The sequence below is a fragment of the Lethenteron reissneri genome, chromosome 39 (genome assembly GCF_015708825.2).
Source record: "Lethenteron reissneri isolate LAM-NWPU_2019-01 chromosome 39, ASM1570882v1, whole genome shotgun sequence".
Taxonomy (NCBI): domain Eukaryota; kingdom Metazoa; phylum Chordata; class Hyperoartia; order Petromyzontiformes; family Petromyzontidae; genus Lethenteron; species Lethenteron reissneri.
In genome coordinates, this window is record NC_083817.1 from 7,012,280 (window position 1) to 7,031,991 (window position 19,712).

A 19,712-nucleotide genomic window follows, 5' to 3' on the forward strand; every position below is an offset into this window, starting at 1 on the left:
CATTAACAGCCAAGTTCGGTTCATTGTTGAAGATCTTACTAAGTCTTTGTCATCTCCAAAAGGCTAATGCAACTAATACAAAGATATATATTTTAAACTCCAGCTAGGAGATAGAGCTATGAAATAAGCTCGTGTGCAGGTGCTCGGTGGATTTCTACATCACAGTATCGTGGGAGATGGTGATGGCTTGGGGAGGCCTTCATCCAGCAGTGGATTGACCATGGCTGATTTGTAAATATGACAGCGCTTTAGTCGTCCACTGCTGAACTCTACAGCCATGCTGGTCATGGATGTTGTTTGACCATACTTCATCCACGCTGGTCAGTGCAGGTTGGTGAATCAGGTCATAGGACCGGTTAAGATTTCATTTTCCACTGATGTAAGCTAGGGCCGGGAATAAACTTCAGGCCACCGAGCTCACAGTACAGTTTATGCACCATAACACTACTACTACACCCACCGAAGTAAAGGTCCTTCCTTTTTTGACGACTCGCCTTACAATGCATAAAGAGTTACAAAATCCCAGGCCTTGCGAGTCATTCACCACCCTCCCGAATGAGCTGTACTAAAACTGCGCAATTTTGGCATGTGCCACTTATTATTGTGAGCACTCAATATTCTTTAATATTCCATAAATGGTAATTGTTAACATTAACTTACGTGCAGCATAAGCACGTTGTGGTAAGATATCATAGGTAGCGTATTTCTGTATATACTAATAGAAATCATTTGCTTTGGATATAGTGCCCTATATTCAGGGGCATTTAAGAGCGAATCACATCACATTTCACACATTTGAAAATGTGAATTAGTCTGCCAGTAAGAGGTGATAATTGCTTTGTATACTCCCAATTGAGTCATTATCTACAGTTCCATTGCTGGATTATTTTTTCTGCCTGAGGACGACCGCTTGTGTTGCGATCGAAATGTGATATTTCTAGATTTGAAGCTTTCGTGACTGCAAGGATTCATATTCTTAGGTTTTTTCGGTAAAGTCACGTAGGTAAAACATCAAAATTAATAAAAATAAAATAAAGATCACGACGTTTCGGAGGCAACACAAGTCTCCGTCATCAAGTGGGACAGTCACAGCCAGATTAGCTGCATCAAGTGAGGCAATGATTCAAGATGTAATCCCTTAAAAGCGAGTTGAGGGGGGAGGAGAGGGGGGGGGAGCTAATCAGAATGTGGTAGCCAATGAATAGAACGTATCGGGAGCGAGGGGGGCGGGGCCAAAAGGGTGGGCGACGGCGTGGAAGCGATTGTGCGCAAGAGACAAACTGCTGCACACGCCAACGCATTGGACAGAGAGGGGGGAGGGGGAGGCCTGATACACATGGTACAAAAGAACGGAAATGCCATTGTTTATACCAATGCTGGCTGAACAATGAAGAGATTACTGTTACCGAGTGTTTAATAGTGACCAGGAGTAATCCTGCCGTGTGACTATACAAAGACCGCGGCGACGCCTTCATAACAACAACATCACCACCACCAACGTTCTGACCTGCCCCTACAGGACATCCGTGAAAAAAAAGCTTCATAGCTCATCGGATTCCTCCGGTATAAATACATATTCCGATTCTGCATGAACGAGAACACCACAGTGAGTCGATCGGCAGGTCAACGTACGGTGGGGTAAAACATGGGCATTTATACAGCAGGGTGCATGCTAAATATTGCACGCTGAACACACGGCAGATGTCGACTTGTACGCATGCATGCAACAACAACAAAAATTCAATATCTGTTCAGTTAATTCTTGATTTTGTATGAAGCATTTAATCAGGTATTTGAATTTATTTAGTGTGATGCTTATTGTATGAATTCATCCTATGCGAGTATTAGATAAAAACATGTTTGTATACGTTCCATTACATGTTTGCTTGTGGAAACTGATGCCATTGCAAATGGGGAGGGGGAGTCGCTTCTCCAGGTGAAATATCCCTCAATGGTTTTTTGGGTTAGATCGTGTAAATATAAATATGTCGTTAAACCCCTCCACTACCCGACACAGCCTATTTGTAAGGTTTGTCACGTAAACAAAACGTGCCATTTCGTTAGAAGTTCAGCACACCCGTGTGTTGGAGAGTAAAACCACAATATTTACCATTTGAGTGCGACGTTTCACCGGTAATTCCAAGTAGCCTTATCAAGCGACAGCCAGAGTTGTACAGAAATCCTCCTGCTTCGGTCTTAAATAGAGGGATAAGTGTGATGTCGCCACTTGTGAGCCAATTATGTGTAAAGACCAGGGAGACAGGGGTTTAATGCGTTCATATAAATTACAATGGATATCTATTATTGGTTGGGTTTTTCAAAGTTATTCAACATAATAAAGTATGCACATCACGCATAACATATGTACACTATACATAATATGCATGCACATTATGTATGTGAATTATATAAGTACATTCTGCCGTTTGTGGGTGCAAAAAAAAATTCACAAAATGCCTGTTCTTAGCTGCTCAAAGTTAATCACCATCGAGTTACGGTTGACCTGAATAGGCATGCAGTTAAACAGCGTATTACTGGATGATACGCTTCGTCTGTAGCTATCTGAACAGTAAACATTTTTTTATCTCAATTTCAAAATATTCTCTAATTACTCTTGGCCAGTGGTAACAATTTTTTCACAAAATCTCCACATTATCAAAACCAATTGAGTGCCCTTGTTGGCCTCTGCTGACAGTTGTGTTTGGGAATATTGTATTTAATATTTATTTGGTGTTCTTCATTCATAAAAAAAAAACTCAGAGCATCTTGTGAATGTAACGAAAGGTATTTAGCTTAACCCGAATGATGATCTGGTAAGTTTTGATGTTACTTCTCTGTGAAAGAGTCAATTAAATTACTCCAAAGAACACATATCTTGTGGAAAGGTGTCGGGTGGTGGCGGGTTTTACGACACAGTGATGCAATCTAACCCAAAAAAAACCTTTATTAAGGAAAGGGAGTGATAATAAAACATATATTCGCCATCATTATACCACTGAAGTTCAGCTGGTTCCTGCTAGTCACGTACAGTATATTAATTGTATTTCAATACAGTGGTATTGGCGCACATATTCAGTCTTCGTATCTCCCCAGGAGTTCAATTACATTACATTCTATACACTACATTTTTCTGATTCATACCTCAAGAGGAATAATATAAAAAGCAATCTCTCTGTATTCGAGTAGTTGTGTTACCAGGAGGGGGGGGGGAGATGGAGGGGGAAAGCAAAACCCAAGGGATCCTAGGTTACTGAAATGGCGAGATCACACATCCATTAGATCGTGCACCGAGTGAATAGAATGTCAAAGAGTGTGCACAACAAGGGGGTCCAAATCTTGCCATGTATAAGTATTACCCATTGAATTGAACACATTCACCTAATTATAATTATGTTTATTCATATGTCTATATTAACATTTTTATACATATGCTTATCATGGTATTAATCATTTTGGAAGCGCATTTTCCCAGAGTCGTTTTGCCTGACTGCCTTTGAATGCTGACGTCATCACACCGTGAAAGACCCGGAGCAGAAACTCCCAGGCTTCAATCTTCCACGAAGCTTCAGGGTCACAACCCGTAAAAGCAGATCCGCGCACAAACAATGGCAGGTGATACAGATGCGTGAAGATGCGCAAATGGGGAAAGAAATATCTGGTGTGCAACGGTCAGCCAGAACAGAACCATGAAACATATTGCGCATAAATGCCCGATCACAAATACAAATGAGGCATCATCACAGTGATACATTCCGACACATTTATCTGGCTCAACGACATCCGTGTAAAATTGTAATTGTTTCTATTACACCTACATCAGCCATACGAAGAAGAAGACCACACTTCTCCAGGCTCCACATTTTTGACTGTGTGAAGTATGGGAATTGACGGCAGGAACTTCTTGACGGGAACACACTTTTTATTAAATCTTTACGTGTCAAAATACAACGTGTAGTCTCCTTTCTTCCGACTTCACACTCCACTACTCTCGTGTAAACTCTAGGCCTCTGGCTACACACGATACCCTTCACTCGTGTAGACCCTACGCCTCTGGCTACACAATACACTCGACTCGTGTAGACCCTATGTCCCTGGCTACACAATACACTCGACTCGTGTAGACCCTATGTCCCTGGCTACACACACTGCATTCGGCTCGTGTAGACCTTATGCCTATGGCTACACACACTACACTCGCCTCTGGGTTACACAGAGTCCCGGTCCCGTTAGGACAGCGGGACTAGGTACCGCAGGGCCCTAGGTCTTCATCCCCGTCTTCATTCTTCGCTGGTTACACACTGCCCTCACGCCTGTGTGCATCCCCTTTTATAGCCCCTGCTCACGAGAGGCGGAGCTGATGCGTACTTCAGCGTGAGCATCGCTCCTTAATGAACCAATCACGACGCACTCTCTCTACGATCCGTTTTCCCCAGCGCGTGTTAACACTCCTCCACCAATCACACCGCGCTGCCACCCGATCACTCCCTCTCAGCACGTCACCGGTCCACAGCCAATCAGTACCCCGTAACCCACGACCCCGCGCTGACCCCTGATCCTCCACCGTCAGCGCACGTCACCACCTACACAGCCAATCATTACGCGCTGGCATACGATCTCTAATTCCAGCGCGTATCACCTCTACATCACCCCCTCCCACATAGCTTGCAGCCGGCCCGGCTGTTAACCAACAACACAACCTAACGTCAATGCAGTAACAAAGAAACTCCACCTCTCAGTGTGCCCCGTAACGCAACAACAACAACACAACACTTAAATATGAAGCAATATACAGCCCGATGAACAACACAATAAAAGCGAACACCGGAAAACGAACACAATAAAAGCGAACACCGGAAAACGAACGCGCCAAGTGTCTCTGTGACTAAACGCAGTGCCGAGGCGCTCCGGCTGTCTCGACTCCTCACGTGGCAGGTCACACAAAGTAGCGCGACCTAACGCGAGTCCGTCTGGCCGGTCCGTCGTATGGGACAGGACGTTGGCGACCGTCCGGTGGCTCCGGCCGCTCAAGATCCGGCCGCCGGTGGTCGGCAGCTGTCAGTTCCGAGACACCTGGGAGCGGATCAGGCGGAGACATGTGAGGAGCAGGCAAAGACAATTCCCCCTCAGGGTCGCTGGTCACGTCACATGCTCGGCCCTCATGACACAAGGGGAGGCCATACGGAGGCGAGAACGGTTTCAGTCGGGAGGGGTGGACGTACCAACGGCGTTTTCCCCATTTTATCTGAACGCACTGGGGGCGTGCAACCCGCACGACCTCCACGGGTCCCCGCCACGGCTTCAACAATTTAGGCGACGTAGCCAAAGGTGCCTGCGGGCAATGCAGCCAGGCCCTGTCACCTGGTTCCCAATTGTGCACGGACACCTTCCGTGCCCGCAACCGCTCGTTTGCAATTTGGCGAGCCCGTGAATTAAGCCGTGCAGCCTCCCTTGCCTCTGTCAGCTTATGAATATTAAATTTAATATGCTCTGCCAATTTCGAATTTGCTCGTGGTGCGGACAGACCCAGCTGCGTTTCCATGGGCGGGTCGACTTCCCGACCGTACATCAGATAAAACGGGGAAAATCCCGTAGCTGCATGGGGGGCCATTCTATACGCGGCGAGGACCCCAGGGACCTGCAGGTCCCAATCAACATGCGCCTCACACACCTGCTGGCACAACATAGAAGTCAATGTCCTGTTAAGCCTCTCCACCATCCCGTCCGTCTGCGGGTGGTACGGGGAGGTACGCACCTTCTTGGTACCCAACAGGTCGCACACCTCTTGCAGTAATTTACTCGAAAAATTCTTCCCTTGGTCAGTCAGCAAGCGTTCGGGAGCCCCCTTGTCCAGGACGTAGCCCTGGACAAAGGCGTCCGTCACAGCCGCCGCCGACTGGTTGGCGAGTGGCCACGCCATAGGCCACCGGGTAAAATATTCGACCCCCACCAACAGGTACTTATTACCCCTAGGCGTGACCGGAAAAGGCCCCAGAATATCGAGTGCAACGAGCTCGTTAGTGCGCGAGACCTGGATGGATTGCAGCGGTGGATTAGCTGGCACAGGCGGTGGTTTCCGTCTGGCGCACTCAACACAACCCTTCAGAATATTCACCACGTCACCCCCCATTCCCGGCCAATAATAGTCACGCTGAAGCAGGGCAAGCGTTTTGTTAACTCCCAAATGCAAGAGGCGTTCGTGTGCGGCCAAGACAACCTTCCCCCTCACAGCAGCAGGCACCACAATCGCATGCCGCCGGGACAAACTGTCCCATCTCATCAATAGGCCTTGCTTAAGCTCGTAGGAGCCAGTTCGGTCGTGGTTACCTTCGGAACCCCCCGTCTTGCGGCGCAATGCCAGCAGGGAGCTGTCCGCCATTTGGAGATGGCCCCACTCAATCAATGACATTGAGAGCAGCGAGTCCTGACCCCCAGGGGTAGCGGGACCATCCCCAATTGGTGTGCTCGCGGCCGCAACCAACGCCTCCCTACCTTCCGTAACCGGCGGTTTACAGCGCGCCGATCCCGATAAGCACGCACATTTGTGACAAGGCAACAACCGCGACAGGGCATCGGCATTTGTGTGTCGCAAGCCTTTACGGTACGTAGTCGTGAACTGATAGTCCTGGAGGACTTCCAACCACCGCGACAATTGGCCCGAGGGCTGGGCGACCCGCAATGAATACTGGAGCGCCGCGTGGTCCGTCCGGACCGTGAAATGACGGCCATAGAGATATGGCCTGAATTGTTGTACAAAAAAAACAATGGCAAGCAGTTCGCGACGGGTGACGCAGTAGCGCTGCTCTGCCGGCGACAACACCCTGCTACCATAGGCGACCACCCGTTCGACCCCTCCAACGACTTGGGACAGCACTCCCCCAATGCCCGTGTTGCTAGCGTCCGTGTCTAGCAAGAAGGGACTCGCGAAGTCCGGATAGCGCAAGGGTGGGGCCCTAACCAAGGCGCCCCGGAGGGAGCAGAATGCAGCCTCCTCCTCCGGTCCCCATCGGAACTTCACTCCTTTCGCCGTTAGAGCGTGCAAGGGTTTTGCAATGGTGGCAAAGTGCTCAACGAATCGGCGATAATACGAAGCAAAACCGATGAAACTGCGTACGTCTGACACTGACGTGGGCGTTGGCCACGAACTGACACAGTCCGTCTTCGCAGGATCGGTAGAAATCCCCGAAGAGTCGACAATGTGACCCAAGTACCTCACGGATTTACGAAAAAGGTGGCATTTGGCCGGTTTAAACTTTAATTTAGCCGATCGCATTCGCAAGAACACCCCCCTCAATCGCTGGAGGTGTTCTTCAAACGTTTTACCGAAAACAATGACATCGTCAAGGTAAATGAGGCACGTATCCCACTGCAAGCCCGACAAAACCAATTCCATAAGACGCTGAAACGTCGCCGGAGAGGAGTGAAGTCCCATGGGTAACCGGTTAAACTGAAACAGGCCCCCTGGAGTCCGAAATGCGGTCTTAGGCTTAGACTCTTCGTCGAGTGGCAACTGCCAGAATCCGGATAATAAATCAAGAGTCGAAAAGTATTGCGCACCAGACAATGCGTCGAGAGACTCGTCCATCCTGGGGAGCGGATACGCGTCGGCCACAGAGATCTTATTCAGGCGACGGAAATCGACGCAAAATCGCAGGGACCCGTCCTGCTTTTTAACGAGCACAATAGGCGCTCCCCAAGGACTGGAGGAAGGCGAAATAATGTCGGCTTCTAGCATATCGTTAACTGCCGACTGAACATGTTCCTTCTCAGCAGGACTCAGTCGGAAGGGATTTTGCCTGACCGGTGCCGCATCGCCCGTTTCAATGTGGTGGCGTAGCAGGTCCGTGCACCCAATGTCATACTTATGTTTACTGAAGACATCCGAAAATTCAATGAGCAACCCGCGCAGCGCACCCAACTGTACCGCTGATAAATCGTCCGAGTCCGCGCACAGCGAATCAACCCAATCGAGGTCCTCCTTCAATGTAACGTTTTTCGTGGGACTCGGATCCGCCTACGCAACCAGCCTCTCCTCCGCAGGGACCTGCGCCGCGTGAGCTAGCACGGTGCCCTGCTGAATGACGGCCGGCCGCGCCCCAGCGTTTAAAACCATCACAAACGGATCCCTGTCAGCCCCCACCAAAGTGTGAGCCACCGACAAATCGAGACCTCCAACAGCCCTATTAGAAGGACCCAAAAGCATGCCCTGTTCCGAGGCCTCCTTCACCCATGGCTTCCGCAACCGGAGGGGAATTAACATTTGTGAACCCGGAGGCACGTGCACGGTCTGTGTCGCTAACGCCTGTATGGTAGCGCACGCCGTCCGAATTTCATTAGGGCTCGTCAAAAATGAAATACGGCGACCCGATGGTAGTTCAATGCAACGCTGATCAATGAGAATTTTGATGGGCATTTTTGCCAAAAAATCAGTGCCCAATAGACAAGGGACCGCCAGGGAGGACGAAAACAAAAACGGGTCCCGACAATTTGATATCACCAATGCAAATGGATGCCCTAATCTGACCGATAATGCCCAACGATCCCCCGTTAGCGGCGTAAAATGGCACATCCACCGGAAGAAGCGGACGACATTGTACAGGGAGAATATTATAAATGAGATCCGATATAATAGTCGCCGATGCCCCCGTGTCCACTAACACCCTGACCTCGACCCCATCAATAGATCCGGTAACTACGGATGAACCCGCTGAGGCAGCCACTATTCTGTGCCCCAACTCCGACCATTTAATGTCTCCCCGGTCTCGGCCGAATCGCCCTCTCTGAACCGAATCCCCGAACTCTACTCGGCTCTCCCCCGCCGCAACGCGACGACCCATATGTGCCGAGAATGCGGGCCGAGCATGTGAGGTGCCGCGACTTGCCGGGGTTTGCAGGGACGACTTGGGGCCTTGGTCGTCGTCCAGCCGAGGTCCCATGGCGCGCTGACGTGGGGCGCGGCAACCGGAGGCCACGTGGCCCCGGAGGCCGCAGTTATAGCAGGTGATGACAGTCGTCGGAGATCTCGGTTGCTCCAGCTTGCGGGCCGCTCGCAGAGGCGAACGACCCCCCGATCTCCAGTCCCCCGGTCGTCCCGCGATGAACGCCTCCTCTCGTGGGCTGACGACTTGGGGGACGGTGACAACTGGGCCCGGAGTTGAGGCCACGGCAGCATTGCAGACGACTCCCTGTTTACGTTGAAGGACCTCGTGCGCTTGTATGCTTGTGGCGACCCGTAAGGATGAAATATCGGTCTCATCGGCCTGTGTTGATGGGGACCCCCAGGTCCTGCGCCAACTTGAGCAGCTGCTCCAAAACCATGGCATCTTGGCCCTCCTCGTCCATACGAGGGAACGCGGCGTCGGCGAGAGCAAGCAACGCCGTGCGGTAGGCGAGCACGGTCTCCGTGTCCGCCTTCCGTCTTGCATAAAAATGATGGCGGCACGCGGAGGGAGGACCATAGACCTTGGCCATGAGAGCCAGCGCATCTTTGAGCGTGGAGCGGTCCGACCTGCGTGCGGACGTGAAGGCCGCGAGCGCGTTGTCATCCAGCATGGCAGGCAGTGCCCGCAGTGCCGTAGCGTCGGACCAGGCGGACATCTCCTGATGCGCCAAAAATCTGCGCTGAAATTGGCTCCAATCCCCGCCTTCCGCCTTGAAGGCTGACAACGTGGGAAGGCGCTGCTGAAAAATGAAGTCGTCCTCCTCCTCGTGCTTCCTCTCTGCCGCCCCGCCGGTGTGTAAGATGGCGGCCCCATCGGCGGGTGTGTGATGGCGGTCCGCCGCGCGCGTTGGTGACGTCAGCGGGCGCGCATGGAAAACCGCTGCCACGTGGTGATGGCCGTTCCCGCCAAAAGTCGGTGCAGATGAAATGGCGGCCATCGCCAAATCGTTTTGGCGGGAATCTGCAGGGCGACCCTGCAGAACGTCGGCCGCCGTTTCCCGCTCCTCCCGACGAGCTGATCTCCGCCAAGATGGACGCGGCGGCGAGCAGCAGCTCCGCCAGACGGGAGTGCGCTTCGCGAAGCACGGCGTCAGTCCCCCGTGGCTCGTCCGGCGCCGTCGGCGGATCCTGCCCCGTGGGCAACTCCTCTTCCTCACCCCACTTCTGACACCAGTTGAAGTATGGGAATTGACGGCAGGAACTTCTTGACGGGAACACACTTTTTATTAAATCTTTACGTGTCAAAATACAACGTGTAGTCTCCTTTCTTCCGACTTCACACTCCACTACTCTCGTGTAAACTCTAGGCCTCTGGCTACACACGATACCCTTCACTCGTGTAGACCCTACGCCTCTGACTACACAATACACTCGACTCGTGTAGACCCTATGTCCCTGGCTACACAATACACTCGACTCGTGTAGACCCTATGTCCCTGGCTACACACACTGCATTCGGCTCGTGTAGACCTTATGCCTATGGCTACACACACTACACTCGCCTCTGGGTTACACAGAGTCCCGGTCCCGTTAGGACAGCGGGACTAGGTACCGCAGGGCCCTAGGTCTTCATCCCCGTCTTCATTCTTCGCTGGTTACACACTGCCCTCACGCCTGTGTGCATCCCCTTTTATAGCCCCTGCTCACGAGAGGCGGAGCTGATGCGTACTTCAGCGTGAGCATCGCTCCTTAATGAACCAATCACGACGCACTCTCTCTACGATCCGTTTTCCCCAGCGCGTGTTAACACTCCTCCACCAATCACACCGCGCTGCCACCCGATCACTCCCTCTCAGCACGTCACCGGTCCACAGCCAATCAGTACCCCGTAACCCACGACCCCGCGCTGACCCCTGATCCTCCACCGTCAGCGCACGTCACCACCTACACAGCCAATCATTACGCGCTGGCATACGATCTCTAATTCCAGCGCGTATCACCTCTACATGTGTTATAGCTCGGAGAGACACTGTCCCTTACATCATAGGTAATGTTAAACATTATTCTCAAATTCATCGTCAAAATCCACTGCTAGATAAAGGCTTCCCCACAGCATTTCTCTCTCTTTCTCAATTGTCTTGTGATGCCACAATCCATTTAATTTCTGCGCAAATTGTAAAATTATCACCCTATCTCAATTCTTTCTGGGACAATATATCCCTTTGGCTGCCATTATAATCGCGAGTCTGATTCATTAGCTATGTTATATTTAAATAATATTTCCTGCCCAAACCAAGTTACTTTCCTTGATATTCTCCGTGTTTCTGATTTGTTTTCCATTTGTTCCGTGATCCATTCGTCCCCTGCTATATCTCACCGTCATTTCAAACCTTCCCTTCTCCATGCTCTTGTGTGCATTTTTTGTCAGTGTCTTTGTGTCCTAAACCCTGTGTGCACAATTAAAAACTTTAGGAACATTGGTAGAGTACTTCTCATGATCATGTGCAGTTTTCAATAGCATCACAACCTACTCTAGTCCACCTCTGTATTGTAAATATTGTTTTCACGGTTCACTTTCAAAAGCTCTTCGAGGTATACTGCCCTGCTGTGTTTTCTGGTTGTGTTCTTTTCAACAGATAATATCCAAATAAATTTCAATGTATTTCAACAAACATGCCTAGCCTTTGTGGAATATAAAAGAATGTGTATTGCAGTCCTCCAAGCTTTCACAAACCAAGTCCAAAATAAGATGTATTATTATAAATTATATATATGTATAAAAACACTTTTATAAAAACGTAAAAGCCATACCAAATCTGGTTTAGTCTTTAAAAAGACCAGACCAGGTTGACACACTTTTGCCAATGTTATTCACATCGACAGAAGACCTTTTTTGGCCCTGATAATTCCAATTGGAGAAAGGAAAAATGCTGAAATGTTCGTTGAGAAAACGTTAAACTCAGATTTTGCCAATGATATAGTCATTATAACATCCAGTGAGAACGAACTGCAGATGCTGCATTGTTAGCCTCAGGATAAGCAATTAAAACAAAGGTCACATATGTACTTGAGGAGCGTTATATTAATGAGTGCCACTTTTAAAACCTCTACATGGGTGGCTGATCAACACCAAAAAGATCTTCAAAATTCTAAACAAACATAAGATCCAAGTCCGATTCAGTACAGTACATAAAATCCGTGATCTAATTCCATCTGTGAAGGATGTCATCCCTGACTTGCAATACCCTGGAGTCTATAAACTGAGTTGCAGCTGTGGTGACTGTTACATTGGGGAAACGAAACGTCATGTCTCTGATCGTGTCCGCGAGCACAAGTCAGATTTGAAACACGGCAAAATTGAGTCGTCTGCCGTTGCCGATCATTGCTACAACTCGGTGGGCTCTCATGAGATTGTTTTCTCCGAGACTAAGGTGCTCTGCAAGCCTTCTGGCTACCATCAAAGGTTTGTACACGAAGCCATTCAGATATACAAACACAGACATAATTTCAACCGTGATGATGGGTACAAACTTAGTAATCATTGGAAAGATGTTATCAACCATGCAAAAAAGATTTAATTACATATTTCTGGACCATCTTATCTGACAGGCACTATTTTACTTCACCGAGTGTTAACATCCCTAACGTTTAACAGTAACAACACTGGTATAAACATGGGCATTTCCGCTCCTTTTCTATTATGTACATCCACAGTTACTTGCGCAACACGTCCCTGACCACGAGTCCATTCATCCCACAGTGACTTGCGCACAAACAGCATAACAAAGAGCGGCTTAATCGTATCTAATTCATTTACCCACCCAGCAGTATAACAAAAAGCAGTAATTGACCACTTCACAACCCCTCCTCCCCCGCTGCCCTTCCTGGCTCCTCCCCCCTTAACCACTATATAAGGTACAGATATTTTGCTGTGACGGTTTCACCTGAAGACGGAGGCTTGTGTTGCCTCTGAAACGTCGTGATTTTTATTGTTTTATTTTTATTAATTTTAATTTCATTTTTTACCTACGTGACTTTACCAAAAGAACTAAGAGTATGATCAACACCAGTCATGTTATTGCCTGCTAGCTGATGTTCTATTCTTAACTGCCAGCTCATTGACGATCGGGCTGAGACCATCAACTCTGATTAGCACGGTTGTCTACGTGCGGTGCGAAAGAAGTTCTACATACATACTTATATCTAACTAAACTTGAGAACCCGGTTTAACCGTGGGCGGGCAGCTGTCTCGATTCAATCCCCAGGATTTCAGGCATCCCAGGTCAGCCCTCTGACCTCTGAGTCATCCGGCCGGGACAAAATTGTTTTCTTTCCTCCTGTTGTTGCCAATGACTATTCCTCGGGTAGGAGTGTTGATCATTTCTCCTTGAATCTTTTACCATTTCAAGCACAATAGAAAAGATAATGACGCGTGGGAATATATTTCACGACTGCTATAAAAAATGAGCTGTTTGATTTCCCTTCTCTTTTATTCGTTTTGTGTGTTTGGGTGTTTGTCTTTTCGTTGTATTTTACTGGAATTCTATCTGGATGGTTAGTCAGACTCAATATTATAGTGCTTTAGAAGCTCTGTCACTTGATTGCTATCTATGATTATGTTGGATGTTTGTTGCCATTTGCGACTTGAATCACAATGTTGCATGTGTAGAGAATCCACCAGACGAAGATTGAGGGTCGAGAACTTTCTTTACTCCGCGCGGGCCCATGCCGCACGCGGTCCAACCCCTCCCTCGTTGCTCTCCAAGAAGCGCACCGATCGTCCGGCCTCTCCCGGTGACGTCACACACCTCTCCCTTTCCTCGTGACGTCATCCCGACATACCCTCGGATCACGCGAGTATTTCTACCTTCGGATCGCGATTCAGCACTACACGTGTATGTGATGCAGTCAGTGGCAGTGTGGTTTTTTCGAACACCTTGCAACCGTTTTTTTGTGTTTACTCATTGCCTGCTCCGTGTGTTGGTTTCACCTTTACTCACTTTTTGGTTACTCTTAATGCCAAAAATAACCCAGAAAAAAAATTATTACTATCATAATCATCTCTCCTTTGACTACGATCACTGTGCAAGCACCGCTTATGTCCCGACTATAAACTCTCCACTCTTCCCTGTCGTTTCCAATACTGTATTTGTCAGCAGTTTTTTTTGTTTGCCCATCGGTCCACATTATCACGTTTGTCATCCAATTGATCTTGGGTCATCCTTGTTTTTAAGAACATGCCCAGTAAAATGATTCCATTCCCTTGTGACGTCTCCAAACCCAATGCAGTCTCTTCACCACTACTCTACCCCATTGTCAACGATGGTTAGTGTATTCCCACCATTTGGCGCGGTAAGGGGTGTATGGTAACTGAAAAGGTTTATGCACGGAAACGTTTGAATTGTGAACATTTTTAAATGTACTCCCATTTCAGCATAAGGCATGAGGCACAACAAAGCTTTGCAATGGGGGGGGGGGGGGGGCACTAATCGCAGTGCTGCGGTATATGGTGAAAACACCAGCAACGAATCTCACAATGTCGCGCCAGTTTCTCCCTCTGCTAAAGAAATCCAATTTCCCCCTCCAATTTCAAAGCCATTTTCTTTATCAACTATCTCACTGCCCCCCTGCATATATAATCACTGTGTTGCCGCAATATAATTTTCGTTATACAATATGTGTATATATATAAAAAATACGATTGGACATTTATCGCGATGACAACAATCTATAATGTTGAAATTGAATTTCAAGTGTTTTATGCATAATTTATGTTTTTTGCTGTACTTCCAGTTCAACTAAAAGGATACCAAAAAGTTATCCAACTGCGGTTCACTTGGACCGTTATGACCAATGATGCTTATAATGCCCATGTCATCAGCTACATGATACATAGTTAAATCCTTAAATTAACTACAAGAATTATAACTTTATATACCCACTCTGGAAAAATGTTTGCCGAGTTGCATTTTTATTAATAATATCTGCTTTTTCCGACGTAAATTTTTGCTATGTCATGAATGTTTTGTCAAGAAATAATATATTTATTAAATAAATTAATTGGCCATGATCATTACACTAGAGTGATATTTAGAAAACGGATGATGTGATTATCGTAGGTATTTTTTAAATCATAGTATCGCCATTTCTCAGCAACCTGCACACTTTCTAAAACAATCCATTTCATCCATTGCAGCCACACAGAAAATGCAGGGCCTCTGCAAAGTCTTTCTTAACGTTGATCTTGGGCAACAAAAACAACATTGCCAAGCATCACTTCAAGAGCCCATTTATCAGGAGCACTGATGATGCAATTGGAGGCTTTTGAAGGTCATGTATCCAGGTTTTCCGCACTCAATTCCCTGCCTCTTTTATTCCCCTTTCTCTGCCTACACCTCATCAATCACTCACCCACAACCATTCCCCTCTGTCCCCAGAGTGAGAGTTTAATACGTGGGCCCACATAAACGCCATTTCCCAGAAGTACTTGTTCATTTGTACATCGGTCTTTCTGTCGTTCTCAATTGTCACACATCCAACATTTGGCCTTGTTGTACAATGCTTTTGTTTCCTTAACGTGCACGCATGCACAATCATGACAAATAAATAATGCGTGATGCTTTAAGCACTGTTTTTGGTTATTGTCACATACCTATGTAATGTGAGGATATATCTGGGTCGCTGATGGATCACAACTCGTCACGATGATTGGCTCTGCCGGTCCTGGTCCATAGCCAATGGGGGGAAGCCTAGGGGCGTGGCCCTGACATAATGGAAAGGTGACAGCTGTAAGTAGAGGATTGGATCTGCTGGCTTTAGCCACAGCCAATGGGGAGACGAGTCAGGAGCGTGGTCCCGGGAGCCTACGATGGAGTCTGGAAGATTTTATAGAGGCTAACCAGGATTGATGGAAAGGTACCACGTGACCCGGGTATTAAATAGGGGTGGAGACGAACAACACGTGGTCAGAACTGGAACGAACGGAGGGAGAGGCCACGCGAGAGCGGGGGTCCAGGCTGCCACGTGGCAGCGCGCGTCTCTCTCTCCCTATCCCTTTCACGCTGTCTGTCAGCAGCGTGAAGGAGTGTTGTAAAGAAAGACAAAGACCGGATTCCAGAAGTCGCTTTCACGACCTTTATTACACCTACAATACTCCATTGCCTAAGATGTAAACATGTCACATGCAGTAAAGTGAATCAATATCTTCAACCAGCCCTCCTCATTACAATCCTGAGGCAACGCCACAAAGCACAAGTCATGTTTACTAATGAACTCAGAAAATAATTGCATCCATGACCAAAAAAATAAATAACTGAACAAAAATGTACATAATGTATAAATTCAACCGCATCTTTGGGAGGTTATGCAAAACAGTGGGGGCATGAGTGTTCTTAATGAAGGAAGATGATTATTAAATTATTTTATGAAGAGGAACTACAGAAGCAGAACAAAAGAGGAATGAGTTGTGCCTAGACGTGAACAGGGAGTCGACAGCACAGATGCCTGCGGGAAGGAAGTCGCAGGCTACAGGGTCAGGAGATGATAAATTTCCGACCTTCCACTGAGATTCCGACAGGAAGCCTTGGTTTCTGAAGTGGACAGCGTGCGCATGAGAGCAAGTCCACGTAGGATCTTGGTGGCAACACTGAGGGTGGTCTTGAAATTGACCCCAGTTTGGATTTGCACCCAGTGGAGGTATTGGAGTATTGGCGTGATGTGGTCACATTTAAGGGTGCAGGTAAGGAGTCTGTCGGTGGCATATTGGGTCATCTGGAGTTTGCGTGATATTTGAGGAGGCTGTACAAGAAGGGGTTACAGTAGTGGAGTTGCGATGTGGCCTGGATGAGGGTCTCAGGAGCAGCTCGGGTACAGAAAGGGCCAATCCACAGCTAGGGGTATTAGGGCCTGAATAGTTAAGAGAGAGGGAGCTTGGGGACGAATGACTACAAGTGCTTATACACACTTTGCAAGTGTCACCTCATTTTCAGTGGAGAGTGAAGTTGGTTTCATAGTGTCAATTGCGATTGAGAGGTGGGTGTTACTCATCATCGGCATGAGGTGCATAGCTGTCATCCCACATGGTATACTCATATCTTGTTCAGGGAAATTTATTTCCATGTCCATACGGCGTACAGCCGTTTCAATCAGGGCATTTTTTTCTATTTTTTTGTTTCTTCCTTGTGATGGGACTTTGTAGGATGAATCTTGAGATTGATAAGGTTTGAATTGGTCTCTAATAAGGTAGGCACTGATAAGGGGTTGACAGGTATGGAGGTGATTTGTGCCCAGCAGCAAATCACGAAAAGAGCAGCGGGCCAAGAATGGGACCTTTTCAGGCACCGTAGCACAAACGTTTCTGAGAAGAATACAGTCCCTGTTTAAAATGCATCGGCAGTGATTTTAAAGCTGAATGTATGTTGAACTTATTTTGGACCGTACGTAGCCATACTATGATAATCAGTGTAACTAGGACAGAATTGTGCACTGGAGATACCTATATAGATAGCGATGGAGGTGTCCAAGAAGGATGGAGCGGTTGATAGTGCCAAAATAGCAAAAAGGTCCAGAAGAACTAGGAGTTGGGGGTCCACTATTTGAAAGGGGACGAATGTCATTTACCACACGTGGAGCAGTTTCAGTGGAGTGGCCATTGTGCACACCTGATTGTCCTGCGTTGTGGAGAGACCACGGAGTGAGGGGGGGGCTTAGAGAAAAATGGAGATGCACCCTTTCTATGAAATTTCGCCAAGGAAACAGAACGTAAATGCAGTTATTTTCGACTCTCTGGTGTCACATTAACAGGTTACATGTCTTTACATTAACAGGATAAATGTCTCACTAACACAGCCACCGTTGCTCGTTTTCCTTGATGTCGCAGTGGCTCTACGATCTTACATTGACATGCTAATCTCTCACAATACAATGGCCACCTCCGCAGCTTCGTCGTCGTGGAGGTGGCTCTCTGATTTACCCGATCTTACATTTACATGCAAATTTCATCACTAGCCCCATCCACTTCACTTATGACCCTTGGGCTACGCCCATCTCAAACCTTTATAACATCCTGCCTCAGCAGCTCTCCTGCTTTTTTTCACCTGATAACGATTGCTTGTGTTGCGATCGAAACATCGTGATATTTTTATTATTTTTTCTTCTATCTACGTGACTTTACCGAAAGACCCAAAGAAGATGAGAAGTATGTAAAGACGCATAGAGAGGTTCATGTTTGCACTTATACTAACACAACAACATATATACAAGTGTAATGTGAGCGTAAGCGAGGTTTCGCCGCTCAGCTCTGGGCCAATCTGACGGCCCGGAGTATTGGGGGCGGGGCCCAGTAATGTGGGCATATGGGAAGGTCCGCCGCCCACCTCCGGTCCAATCGGATGCCCGGAAGATCAGGGGCAGAGCCTAAGGGTGGAGCCGGAGGGGCGCGAAGCGAAGGGCGTAATCTGGAAGGTTCGGAAAGGGCGTGGTGGAAGGTGGAGACAGGATGACGTGTGAGGAGAATATAAGGGGGATCCGGAAGAGACTCGTGGTCAGTTGGCGTAGTCACGGAGTGGGACCACGTTGGGTCGTGGGACGTCTCCTGTGCGCATCAGCCACGTGGCTGGAGACGACTCCAAGCACACCGTCAGCCAACGGTGTGCGGGAGCAGGAGGAAGTGCGACTGACGGGAAGGGCGCGTGGGGCGCGAAAGAGGAACAGCCGGTCCACTGTCGGGATCGGCAGAGTGTGAGCGGCATAACAAGAATAAAAGAGAGACGGAGACCAAGCTGTGTGTCGTCAAAATATTTTATTACACATGTGTAATGACGGTATATCTGCCACTAGGGGGTTAGAGCGCTGTTTCACACCCATATGGGTACGGCACATGAACAGCCCCTAGGGGAGCGTGATTCGTGCAGTCAAGGGAGCGAGCCTTTGGAAGATGCCAGAAGGGGGGCGTGGCCAGAGGGCAGGGCGAGGCCATGCTCAAGTGAATAAAGGGTCGTCGGGTGTCGATTTTGTGGATAAATTCAGTCGTCCCGGTCACGTCGTCTCGTCTTGGATCTTCAATAGCCTCGGTATCGTGGGTCAGTCGGTGGTTGTGCTGACTGGCCTGTTCGTTGAGTAACTCGCTACCCACATAGTGATAGATATGTCGACACCAACTATAGAACCAGTTCCCGACACAAGGAAAGTGTTAATAAACGGGTTTCCTCCAACCACAGAGTGTGTGTCTCAATTTGTACCACTACACATGGATCAGAGAACATATGTAAGTTAGAGATACATTTGCTTAAAGGAAAATTAGCTTTGACAGGACACATCACCAGCATGGATGTTGGCTGGTGGGCAAGACTAATGATAGAATATCAGTCAAAGGAGGAAATACTCCTGAGAGGATGTCCACTGCACAAATGGAGCCACAAAATCAGCGCATGTGCAAGAAAGATGGTTTGGCGCTTTGCATGACCGTGAGGGATGGCGATGGCATGGGGAGGCATTTATCCAGTAGTAGATCGAGTGTCAGATGACAATGATGATGTGCAATACATTATTTAAACGATTCCACAAATAGTATACACTATGCCCTTCATTGGGAAGCAGTGGTGTTGCCGTTTAGCACACTGCCCTATGAAGCTCCATCACACGTGACCTGCTGATCGACTTATTTGTGGTTTACCCGTTTAGACTGCTGAATGGAATGATTTGATAAAGTCACCAATTGTTTCAGCCGCCACAATGGAACATCGAATCGCGCGACCTTTGGGTTGCTAGTCCAGTGTGCTAAAAATTACACTTTGAGCAGCATCCATCACAATAGTCAGAAGAAAATACACTGATA